The sequence below is a fragment of the Amblyraja radiata genome, chromosome 6 (assembly GCF_010909765.2).
Source record: "Amblyraja radiata isolate CabotCenter1 chromosome 6, sAmbRad1.1.pri, whole genome shotgun sequence".
In the NCBI taxonomy this organism is placed as follows: Eukaryota; Metazoa; Chordata; class Chondrichthyes; order Rajiformes; family Rajidae; genus Amblyraja; species Amblyraja radiata.
In genome coordinates, this window is record NC_045961.1 from 83257892 (window position 1) to 83269039 (window position 11148).

General features: G+C 44.8%; 1 pseudogene; it reads left to right on the forward strand.

Annotated features, from left to right (window-relative positions):
• Nucleotides 1-4250: 4250 nt before the first annotated feature.
• On the forward strand, nt 4251-10558 carry LOC116974726 (annotated as a pseudogene).
• Nucleotides 10559-11148: the final 590 nt, after the last annotated feature.

Sequence of the window (11148 nt, forward strand, 5' to 3'; positions counted from 1 at the left end):
TGTACATGGATAGAAAAAGTTCGAAGGGAACATGGCCAGGAATAGGCTGGTGGAACCAGCTTGGTTAGGCATGGATGAATTGGGCTGAAGACGCAGAGCTCTATGAAGTCCCAGCAACCCAACTATTGAATTGGGATGTCCCTACTTAATGGTCCATACCTCATGACAGCTGTCTGGTGAGCTAACTAATATGTTACCATTTTCCAAATCTTTAAGCATAAATAAGCTACAGAACCAAAACCAAGTTGTCGGAGGAACTCCGTGGGCATCAATGGAGGTAAATAGATCAACATCAAGTGGCTTGACTAAGTTCCTTCTGCAGCTCATTTTTTGCTCCAGATTCTAGCATCTGCATTCTCCTGTGTGTCCAAGAACTTACAAATGATCTGGGATCTGGGATTGGCTGTAATAATCACCAGTCCTGATGAAGGGACCTTCAAACATTAACTCTGTGTCTCTCTCCACAGTTTCTGAGTGTTTCCAGTACCTGTATTTGCTGTTTTATTTCAGATTTCAAGCATCTGCAGTTGATTGGGATTTTCTAGGAATTTCATGTCATGACATTTCCTGAACTATTGAACATACAAGTGAGATTAATTGAGCCAAATGGCCTGTATCTGTTCAAGTTCAAGTTCAAGAGAGTTTATTGTCATGTTTCCCTGATAGGACAATGAAATTCTTGCTTTGCTTCAGCACACAGAACATAGTAGGCATTTACTACAAAACAGATCAATGTGTCCATATACCATAATATAAATATATACACACATGAATAAATAGAATGATCAAGTGCAAATAACAGATAATGGGTAATTAATAATCAGAGTTTTGTCCAAGCCAGGTTTAATAGCCTGATGGCTGTGGGGAAGTAGCTATTCCTGAACCTGGTTGTTGCAGTCTTCAGGCTCCTGTACCTTCTACCTGAAGGTAGCAGGGAGATGAGTGTGTGGCCAGGATGTTGTGGGTCTTTGATGATACTGCCAGCCTTTTTAAGGCAGCGACTGCGATAAATCCCCTCGATGGAAGGAAGGTCAGAGCCGATGATGGACTGGGCAGTGTTTAATATGTTGCAAGGCTTTGCTTTCTGTGTGAGTGTGCATCACAATTGCTGCTACATTGATCATCATGTTTGATAAGCCTAATGCGCAGTAAATTCCACAAGCCTGCTAACTCATGAGGTAAAGTTCCTGACTTCCGCCTACCCACATTTTGGGTGTAAATGAGAAACTTCAGTATGTTGCACTTCTGAAAGAAGTAGATCATTCGGCCCAGATTAAAATATTCAGTTTAACAGCTTGTGTTAGGAATGACAAAGACATGATTTTTAATTGAGTGAATTTAAAGTAACCCTTGGAACAAAATTAAAAGCACAAACTAGGCTGTTAAAGTATTTAGATGAATCAGATCTCATTAAAGTTCAGAATTCAGTTCAAAATCTGTGAACTGATAAAATACGTGTGAATTTATGCATGTTATATTATTCTATGTTATATTATATGTAAACTATAACTTGCCTATCAGCAAGACATTTGGAAGTGTACACTGACATAAATACTGATGACAAGACTTCAAATAGCCCTTGCTTTCCCTCTCTCTCCATCCCCTCCCCCTTCCCAGTTCTCCCACCAGTCTTACTGTCTCTGACTACATTCTAACTCTGTCCCACCCACTCCCCTGACAACAGTCTGAAGAAGGTCTCGACCCGAAACGTCACCCACTCCTTCTCTCCAGAGAAGCTGCCTGTCCCGCTGAGTTACTCCAGCATTTTGTGTCTTCCGGCACTTTTAACATGTTGGGCCAGATCTTGCTGGAAGATTAATGATGCATTAATGTCACAGGGTGTAAAGTGCAAATCAGCCTAAGAATGAAAAGCTACAGCAAGAGTCTCGCAGGCCTGTCCGCTCCACCATCGGCATCTCCGATGCAGGCTTTGCGCTGTTGAGAACCCGTTGGATTTTCACCACCAAAATCTACATTTGGATCTTCTTCAGCATCAAGATAATTGTTCCTGCAATGCCAATCTCCTTAATCCATAACAACGGCAAATTTAAACTGTTGGGACCGCTGAGGGACTGCAAGTGGTGGGATCACGTTGGAGGTGGCGAAAAAATGTCAGAGGATTATTTGTTGTATGTGACGGCTGGTAAATGAGCACTGTTTGCCTTCAGTGGTAAAGCCCAAGGTATCCCCAGTGTATGTCGTAAACAAAACATTGACACTAACCCACATTCGTTGATGTTCAGACAACCGGCCAAATGCTTTCTCAGGTTTAGTCTCGGGGGAGAGGGGACGAGAGGGAGAGAGGGAGAGGGGGAGAGGGCGAGAGGGGGAGAGGGGGAGAGGGGGAGAGGGGGAGAGGGGGATAGAGAGAGGGAGCGAGGGAGGGAGAGGGAGGGAGAAGGAGGGAGAGGGGGGAGAGGGAGGTAGAGGGAGGGAGACAGGAAGAGAGAGGGGGAGAGGGAGAGAGATAAATTAGGTAGTTGAAGGCAGAGCCAGCAATAGCATTGAGCTTACGTTCAATAAATAGCTAAAGGTTGGAATGGTATGAGTCCTAACACAATTGAGGGACATGGGCCTCTAGAAGATTTTGGCAATCAGCAAGGACAGGGGCTATAAATAAATTTGAAACCAAGGATGAGAATTGTGGAATCAAGAAGCTAGCCATAACCACTGGCTAGTCTAGATCCATCAGCAGAGGACAGAAGAGTCATTGAGAAACACAGCTTAGAAACAGGCCTTCCTGCCCACCAGGTTGCTGCTGAACATCACCAGCAACTTCTCTTCTAATCCAATTATTTACTCTCCCCACCTTCTCATCAATTCCCCCTCTCACCTTTGCTTCAGGTGATTTACATTGGCCATTTAACCAATTGGCTATTTCGTCTCTTATCTTTGATTAATAAGGGTGTCAAAGGTTATGGGTTGAAGGCAGAAGAATGGGTTTGGAGGGAAAGATAGATCAGCCACAATTGAATTGCGGAGTAGACTAGATGGACCGAATGGCCTAATTTTGCTCCTATGACATGAACTTGGGGATGTGGGAGGAAACTGGAGTGGTCATAAGGAGAACACGCCAACTCCCCACAGACAGTAGCCAAGGTCAGGATTGAACCCAGGTCTGGAACTGTGAGGCAGCGGGTCTACCTACTGTGCATCTGTGCATCACAAAGATAAATAAATTAATTATTTGACTTTAAAGCCCAAGATCTATAGCAGAAAGCAATACTACCATTATAATAATTGAGGCTTTTCAGTTGAACTCAAGAGTATTACTATTAATAATCTTACTCTGAATAGATGGACAACCGATGTTTATGCAAGGTTATCCCAAACCTCTTAATAGCCTATGAGGAAATAGATGGGACACTGACATTTAGAATGTCTGTCAAACCCTCACATTCAGCCTTAAATTATGTGGTTTAATGTTTCCATGAGGACACTAATAATGAGAGAAGTGTAAGTTTATTCTCGAGGGTCGAAGCTGATTACTAACCAAGAGGATTTAACTTAAATTCCCACAGCTGCCTTCCAGTTGAAGTAGTTAGTTATAATTGGGCAAAGATTTATCACTAGTTTCTGGAGCATGTCACGGAAACACAGAACATAGTCATACAGCCCTTTAGAATTATGACCACTCTCCCCAGAATGTGCTATATCTAAATGTCATCCAAATAGAGTTGGTATTGGTATTGGTTTAATTCTTGTCATGTTTACTGAGAAACTGTGAAGAACTTTGTTTTGTGTGTTATCCAGCCAGATTGCACCTCGAATGAGTGCAACGGGTAGCGCAAAAGAGAAAATAAACAGAGAAAAATATAGAGCAAGGGCTACAAAAAGATAGTTTGGATTATCGAGAATACATCCTTAACACATGAGAGGTCTGTTCAAGAGCCTGATAACAGCGGGGAAAAAGCTGATTTTGAATCTGTTGCTTGTGCTTTCAGGCTTTTGTACCTTCTGGCTGATGGGAGAGGGATGAAGAGAGAATGATTGGGGTGTGAGTGGGCCATGATTACCTGCTTCCCCAAGGCAGTGTGAAGTGTACATGCTCGATTTGTCCAACTTGTCCACCCTTCTCACCTCAAACAAACCACCCTTTCCAGCAACTGTCTAGTAAACCTTCTCTGAGTTGTTTCCACCACGTAAGCAAACATATCTAGAGGTATATCTAGCTCCAGTTAAGTGGCGTGGGGGGGTGGGAGGGGGAAGGGGCTGAGGGGGTTCTTGAAAACAGAACTAGAGGTACAGAGATGGAGGTGCTCAAGGAGAGAAGTTCAGAACCAAGGGGCTTGGCAGTTGAAGGCAAGGTAAAGCAACAGACCAGAATTCTAGGAGTGCGGAGATCTTAGAGGACGTGAAGTTGGGAGAAATTTTGAAGGTACAAGAGTCAAGGCCACAATTGTGAGAATATCGCAATTGAGATAAATAAATTATTTTCTGATACCATACATGTCACAAAGGTGACAATATTACAGGAAAAAAATTATCAGAACGAAAGGCAATCCTGGAATTACTTGATCCACCTCACCCAATGGAGTCAAAGAGTTTGACGGAGTCGGGAAAAGCCAACCATCAACTTAAGGTAATAGTCATAAAAATAATCAGAGTGGCTGTTCTATTAACATAACCTTAATATTCATGAAATTACATCCTTTGTGCTTTATTTACACTGTTACTCTCCAGCTGGTCACAAAGGACTCCAAGAACATTTTTTGGCATGATTAACGCCAGTTTTCATTTCCCCTTGTTAATTAAATACAACTCAATGTTTTAATGACTAAGGCACTAACTAAGAGTTGCATTTAATTAGTCGTGAGAAGTGAGAGCTGATACTAATTGGACCAAAGGTGGAATTAAAACAAAGGGATTATTTTATTTTTAAAAAAGGAAAGGTAACACGCCTGGGCAACCTTGTATCTCAAGAAAACTGAAAAAAAATCTTGTTAATGAGCCCTTTGTTTAGAAGGCAGGATCCCGTCATTCACAGCATGATTTCAGATTCATTTTAAGAATAAGAAAATCTGTAAAAACACAACTGCAGATGTTGTAAATCGGAAATAAAAACAGAAAGTGCTGGAAAGACTAAGCAGGTCAGGTAGCATCTGTGGAGAGAGAAATAGAATTAATATGGTCATAGGGAAATGCAGCACAGAAACAGGCCCTCCGGTCGACTGTTTTGTAGATAGGAGATTCTTTGTTAAATCGTAATCTTAATATTTATAATTAATAACTGGCGTGTGGGGGGGGGAAGGGGGCGAGAACTAAGGGGGACCGGTGGTGGGGGGGGGGGGGGGTTAGACTGCTGCCACATGTGGCGGTATGCAATAGATCAGATTGTTTGGTACTTTGTAACATTGTTGGCGCCAACATGTGATGAATCTCGGCACCTGTGACAATAAAGTATCATTCATTCATTCAAAATGAACTCTTATGTGTCGCAGTTGCTTCACAGTTGGCTATACAAGACCCCAATAACATTTTCAGGCATGAAGAGCGACAATTTGAATTTCCCCTTGCTAATTCCAAATTTTAAATGAAGCGACTTCAGTCTGAAACGTTAACTCTGTTTCCCTCTCCGTAGGTGCTGCCTGACCTGCTGAATATTTTCACCATTTTCTATTTTAAGAACAATTTGCTTCACATGTCAAGAGAACATAGGATTTAAATGTTTCCTGTTTGAGAGAGGATACCAGTATTCCTTCGTTATCACCTCATGCCCAGCCAACAATGGACCATTGTGGACTCCCTCACTGACTCTTAATCTGAAGAAAGATGTCGACCCAAAACGTCACCTATTCTTTTTATCCAGAGATGCTGCCTGATCTGTTGAGTTACTTCAGCTTTTTGTGTCTATCTTTAGTGTAAACCAGCATCCACAGAAGTTGATGGATTAATTGTAATTTTTTTCTCGCTTGTGGGGAGGGAGTTCTCTACAAAAGGGTTATAGACAATAGACAATAGAAAGGTTAAAAAGGAAAAGATCTTTAAAATTCAAGCCCGGCAGTTCAAGAGTAATGTCGTAAGTTCCTCCTTTGTGGGGCGTATCACTGATGGGGATGAGTCAGAGTACAGAAGAGAGATCGAGCAACTGTCCATATGGTGCCAGCGCAATAACCTGGCCCTCAACACCAGCAAAACCAAGGAACTGATTGTGGACTTTGGAAGGAGTAGGAGGGGGACCCACAGCCCCATTTATATCAATGGGTCGATGGTTGAAAGGGTCAAGAACTTCAAATTCCTGGGCGTGCACATCTCTGAAGATCTTTCCTGGTCCGAGAACACTAACGCAATTATCAAAAAGCTCATCAGCGCCTCTACTTCCTGAGAAGTTTACGGAGAGTCGGATTGTCAAGGAAGACTCTCTCTAACTTCTACAGGTGCACAGTCGAGAGCATGCTGACCGGTTGCATCGTGGCTTGGTTCGGCAATTTGAGCGCCCTGGAGAGGAAAAGACTACAAAAAGTAGTAAACACTGCCCAGTCCATCATCGGCTCTGACCTTCCTTCCATCGAGGGGATTTATCGCAGTCGCTGCCTCAAAAAGGCTGGCAGTATCATCAAAGACCCACACCATCCTGGCCACACACTCATCTCCCTGCTACCTTCAGGTAGAAGGTACAGGAGCCTGAAGACTGCAACAACCAGGTTCAGGAATAGCTACTTCCCCTCAGCCATCAGGCTATTAAACCTGGCTCGGACAAAACTCTGATTATTAGCAACCACTTTCTGTTATTTGCACTACCAGTTTATTTATTCATGTGTGTATATATTTATATCATGGTATATGGACACATTTATCTGTTTTGTAGTAAATGCCTACTGTTTTCTGTGTGCTTAAGCAAAGCAAGGATTTCATTGTCCTATACAGGGACACATGACAATAAACTCACTTGAACTTGAACTCACAATGAGGACTGTGTAAATCTGGAACCCCTCCACCCACCCCATGAGAAGCTACTGAGGCTAAACATTTGCAAACTGTGCTTGGTAGACTTTTAATACCCTTGCATAACAACTGCTGCAGGACTAAGGCTGTGGAACAGTATGTAGGTATAGATCAACTATAATTTATGGTAATTAATAATGATAGAGGCTGAAAGAGCAAAATGTGCTTCTCTTGTTCCGACATTTGCATGCATTCGAAGCCAAAAATGTTCGCTGATGAGGTGTGGCTTATTTCTGTTCCAATGAAGGTGTAAAAGCAAATAATTTCTTCATCACTCTGCTTAAATCTTATCAGTTAATCTCCATCCTCAGCTGCGCAAAGACAGTTGACGTCATGCGCATCAATCAGAGGCAGAAGTGCACTGCTTGCGGCAATGTTGTGCAAGCCTGCCATCTACAGGTCAGAACCTCAAGTGCACGTTGAATCCAATTACACAAAATTGGATTTGTGTGTGTGTGTGTTCGTGCGTGTGTGTGTGTGGGCGTGCGTGCGTGCGTGCGTGTGGTTTCTGCACCCAGCCCGATGGTAATTGACCCTTAACCAACGACTGAGATAGATGATTGCATTGTTTAATTTAGTTTAGAGATAGATCGAGGAAACAGGGCATCCGGCCCACTGAGCTCATGCTGACTAACAATCACCCTGTACATTAGTTCTATCCTACACCTTATTGATGCCAATTAACCTACAAACCTGCACCTCTTTGGAATATGGGAGGAAACCGGAGCACCCGGAGAAAACCCATGCGGTCACAGGGACAACGTGCAAACTCCATGCAGGCAGCTCCCATAGTCAGCATCGATCCTGAGACTCTGGCACTGTAAGGCAGCAACACTAGCGCTGCGCCACTGTGCCACCCGGGTGAGGGTACTGGTTGTGATCTGTCTTTCACGACATTGTGACCACACTCCGCAGGCATTCCATTCACTGCAAAAAGCTTCAGATGATGTGACAGTACAATTTTTCTGTCTTAGACATCAAACATGTTGGGAAAAAAAGCATCCAGACAATGTACAATGTGTTGCATTGTGTTAGAAGGTATCATTTTAACCTCTGAAGCTTGTAGTCATTTTCTGGTCTGACCAAGCATGAGACCTGTCTCTTTCTGATGGTTTAAAGTCTTCGTAATTAAGATTAGTTTCACATACTTCATCTGATCTGAGTTGGCCTGTTGTCAGATCATCAAGGCAAAACCTCTTAATTATTTCATTTCTAAATTACATTAACACTCCAACTCTTGTGATTTTGAATTGGGAAATGTTCTGGATTGTTGGATGTTATTCCTGGTTAAAGCACGTTTACATTTCATTATTGTTTAACCTGTACACAATAGTATAATAGATTTCCCGGTGAAACCGGTGAGTTTAAAGGCAGCAGGACATATACAAGCTCTCCGGATTCCTGCTATGTCTACATATCCACCCATGTTCCGGAGCACAGCTTCACACTCAGCTCACAGTCTTGACCCCAGACCCAGCCACATTGCAGACCATCAGCTATTGATGTATCTCCACTGACATTCTGAATCCCTGTCTTGCATTCCGGGCAATGGGGTGAGCCAGGTACTGGAGCATCAAGACTCTGAACAGTCAGATGCCGATTATTGGAGTTTTTTGCAATTAACTATGGCAGAAGAACAGGTCATTTGGTCCATCTGTGTTGGTGCTGATGCTTCACAAAGGACATTCTAGACCCACCTTTACTGAAACGTACCAACACATCAATCCACCTAAACCTACCCGATCTCACGGTTGCTAAACACTAACTCCCCCTCACATTCCTACACTGAGCTTTCTGCCCTTGGCTTCCTCCTTGTCAGAGTGAGGCTGTTATATGAGAATTTTGCCTGAACAGTCTGTGACCCATAGCACCATAGCGCTGTGGCCGGTAACGTTATATTTAAGCCCAATACTGCCACGGCCGGTAGCGTTATATTTAGAACCCATGGTGCTGCAGCTGACAGCTCTTTGTTTAAATTCCCACGCGTTAAGCCGACAGCGCTCTGTTTAAACCTTTGCTCGCCATACCGGCAGCACTGTGTGTATTACCTTTGCGCGCCAAGTCTGTAGCGCTGTGTGTATTGATTTGCACGCTAAGTCTGCGGCTGATAGCGCTTTGTTCCCAAGGGGGGTATGGGGGAGACTGGCTGGGATGTAGTCCCCGGCCATTGGATATAGTTTGAATTTGGGAGCATCGTTATTGGCCAGGACTCACCAGCGGTTATTTCAACACCTGATTTCTTACTTGTATAAAGACAGGCGCCAGTAAGCCAGAAGTTAGTTTATGCACGAGAGGGGTTCACTTACGGACTGAGTCATGATCAGCACCGGTTTACAGCATGTGGCTGTAAACCAGACCACGCGCATACCAAGACAAGTATTGTTTTTGTACGCTCTTGCCAATAAAACTGATTTGTAATTAAACGGATGAGTGAGCCTTTTTCTGTCCTACTAGTCAGATCCTTGAACCTGTTCCCTTGTAACATTTGGCGTAGTCGGCAGGATCTGATGAATAGAATAGAAAATGTTTGGTAAAAAGGAATTGCAAACAAGATGGCACTGGTGCAGGCCAAGCACCCCCACGATAAGCTGCTGCCCTCGGTGCAGGGGAGCCCACAGCAGGCCGTGGGGCATGCGGGACCAAGAACCTCGAGTCTTCAAGCTCCTATAATGCTTTTTAACGGGTCACGAGGGAGAAGATTATTGTTGCTCCCGATGTTGGGGAAGTCCAGGACAAGGGGTCACAGCTTAAGGATAAGGGGGAAATCCTTTAAAACCGAGATGAGAAGAACTTTTTTCACACAGAGAGTGGTGAATCTCTGGAACTCCCTGCCACAGAGGGTAGTCGAGGCCAGTTCATTGGCTATATTTAAGAGGGAGTTAGATGTGGCCCTTGTGGCTAAGGGGATCAGAGGGTATGGAGAGAAGGCAGGTACGGGATACTGAGTTGGATGATCAGCCATGATCATATTGAATGGCGGTGCAGGCTCGAAGGGCCGAATGGCCTACTCCTGCACCTAATTTCTATGTTTCTATGTTTCTATGTTGTAAATTTCACCCGAATGGATCAACACTGGCATCTGCAGGATTTGATCATATTGTTTTAGAATGTATATGGCGACTGCGATAATTATGCTACATTGAAAGGTCACAGTGGAGCAGTGATGGATTTGCATTATAACACAGATGGCAGCATGCTTTTTCCAGCATCAACAGACAACCCTGTAACAGAGGGACAGTGAAATGGATGAAAGATCACAAGACGTAAAGGTCACACATTCTTTGTGAATTCATGTTATCCAGCCCGACGGGGACGACAGTTGGTCTGCACAGGAAGCGACGATGAAACAGCGAAGCTATGGGACATTCGGAAGAAGGCTGCAATCCATACATTTCAAAACACGTACCAAGGACTGGCAGCAACATTTAATGGCACAAACGATCAGATTATCTCTGGTGGTATTGATGACGGCATTAAGGTATAGGACCTCCGACAATACAAGTTAATCTGTACCATGCGTGGTCATACAGACTCGGTGACTGGTTTAACCCGGAGTGGGGTAAAAGAGAACATCACCAACCTCGCTGACCACATGCAGGAAGCCGTAGGATAATGCCAACGTAGGGGGCGCTGCACTGCAGCAGCCTCTACCTACAGCCTGTCTGTTATTTCAATCTTTTTTTTTTTTCAGTTAGTCTAAAGTTTTGTGTTGGGGGAAACTTTAACTTTTCTATGTGGGGGAGGGGGGCAGGGTAAGGGGGAAACCGTTTCCCAGTCTCTTCCTGGCGGGGACGCGATTATTTCTCCGAGTCGCGTCCTCGCCCCCCACCTCGCGGCTGGAACGGAGCGGCCTTTCCTGCCGGGGACCGGGAACCGGACCAGGGCTGCTACAGCGGCGGCGCAGCGCTGGAGTCACCGCGCTGCTCCAACATCGTGGAGCTCTGGTGCGGAGAGCTTCCAACGCGGGCGGCGCTGAACAACATCGTGGAGTCCTGGGGCGCCTTGCAGAGGGCCAACAGCAGCAGTCTCCACCCGGCACGGCCTGCGGACTTTGGAAGCCGCCGACTCCGGTAGGAGGGGACCGACTCTGGTGTCCACGCCTCTGAGGACGTCCCGCAGCCCCGACGTCGGACTTGTATCACCCCGGCGAGCGGCCCTGGACATCGGGCCGCCCATAGCTGCAACTGCGGAGGGCTTGGGGAG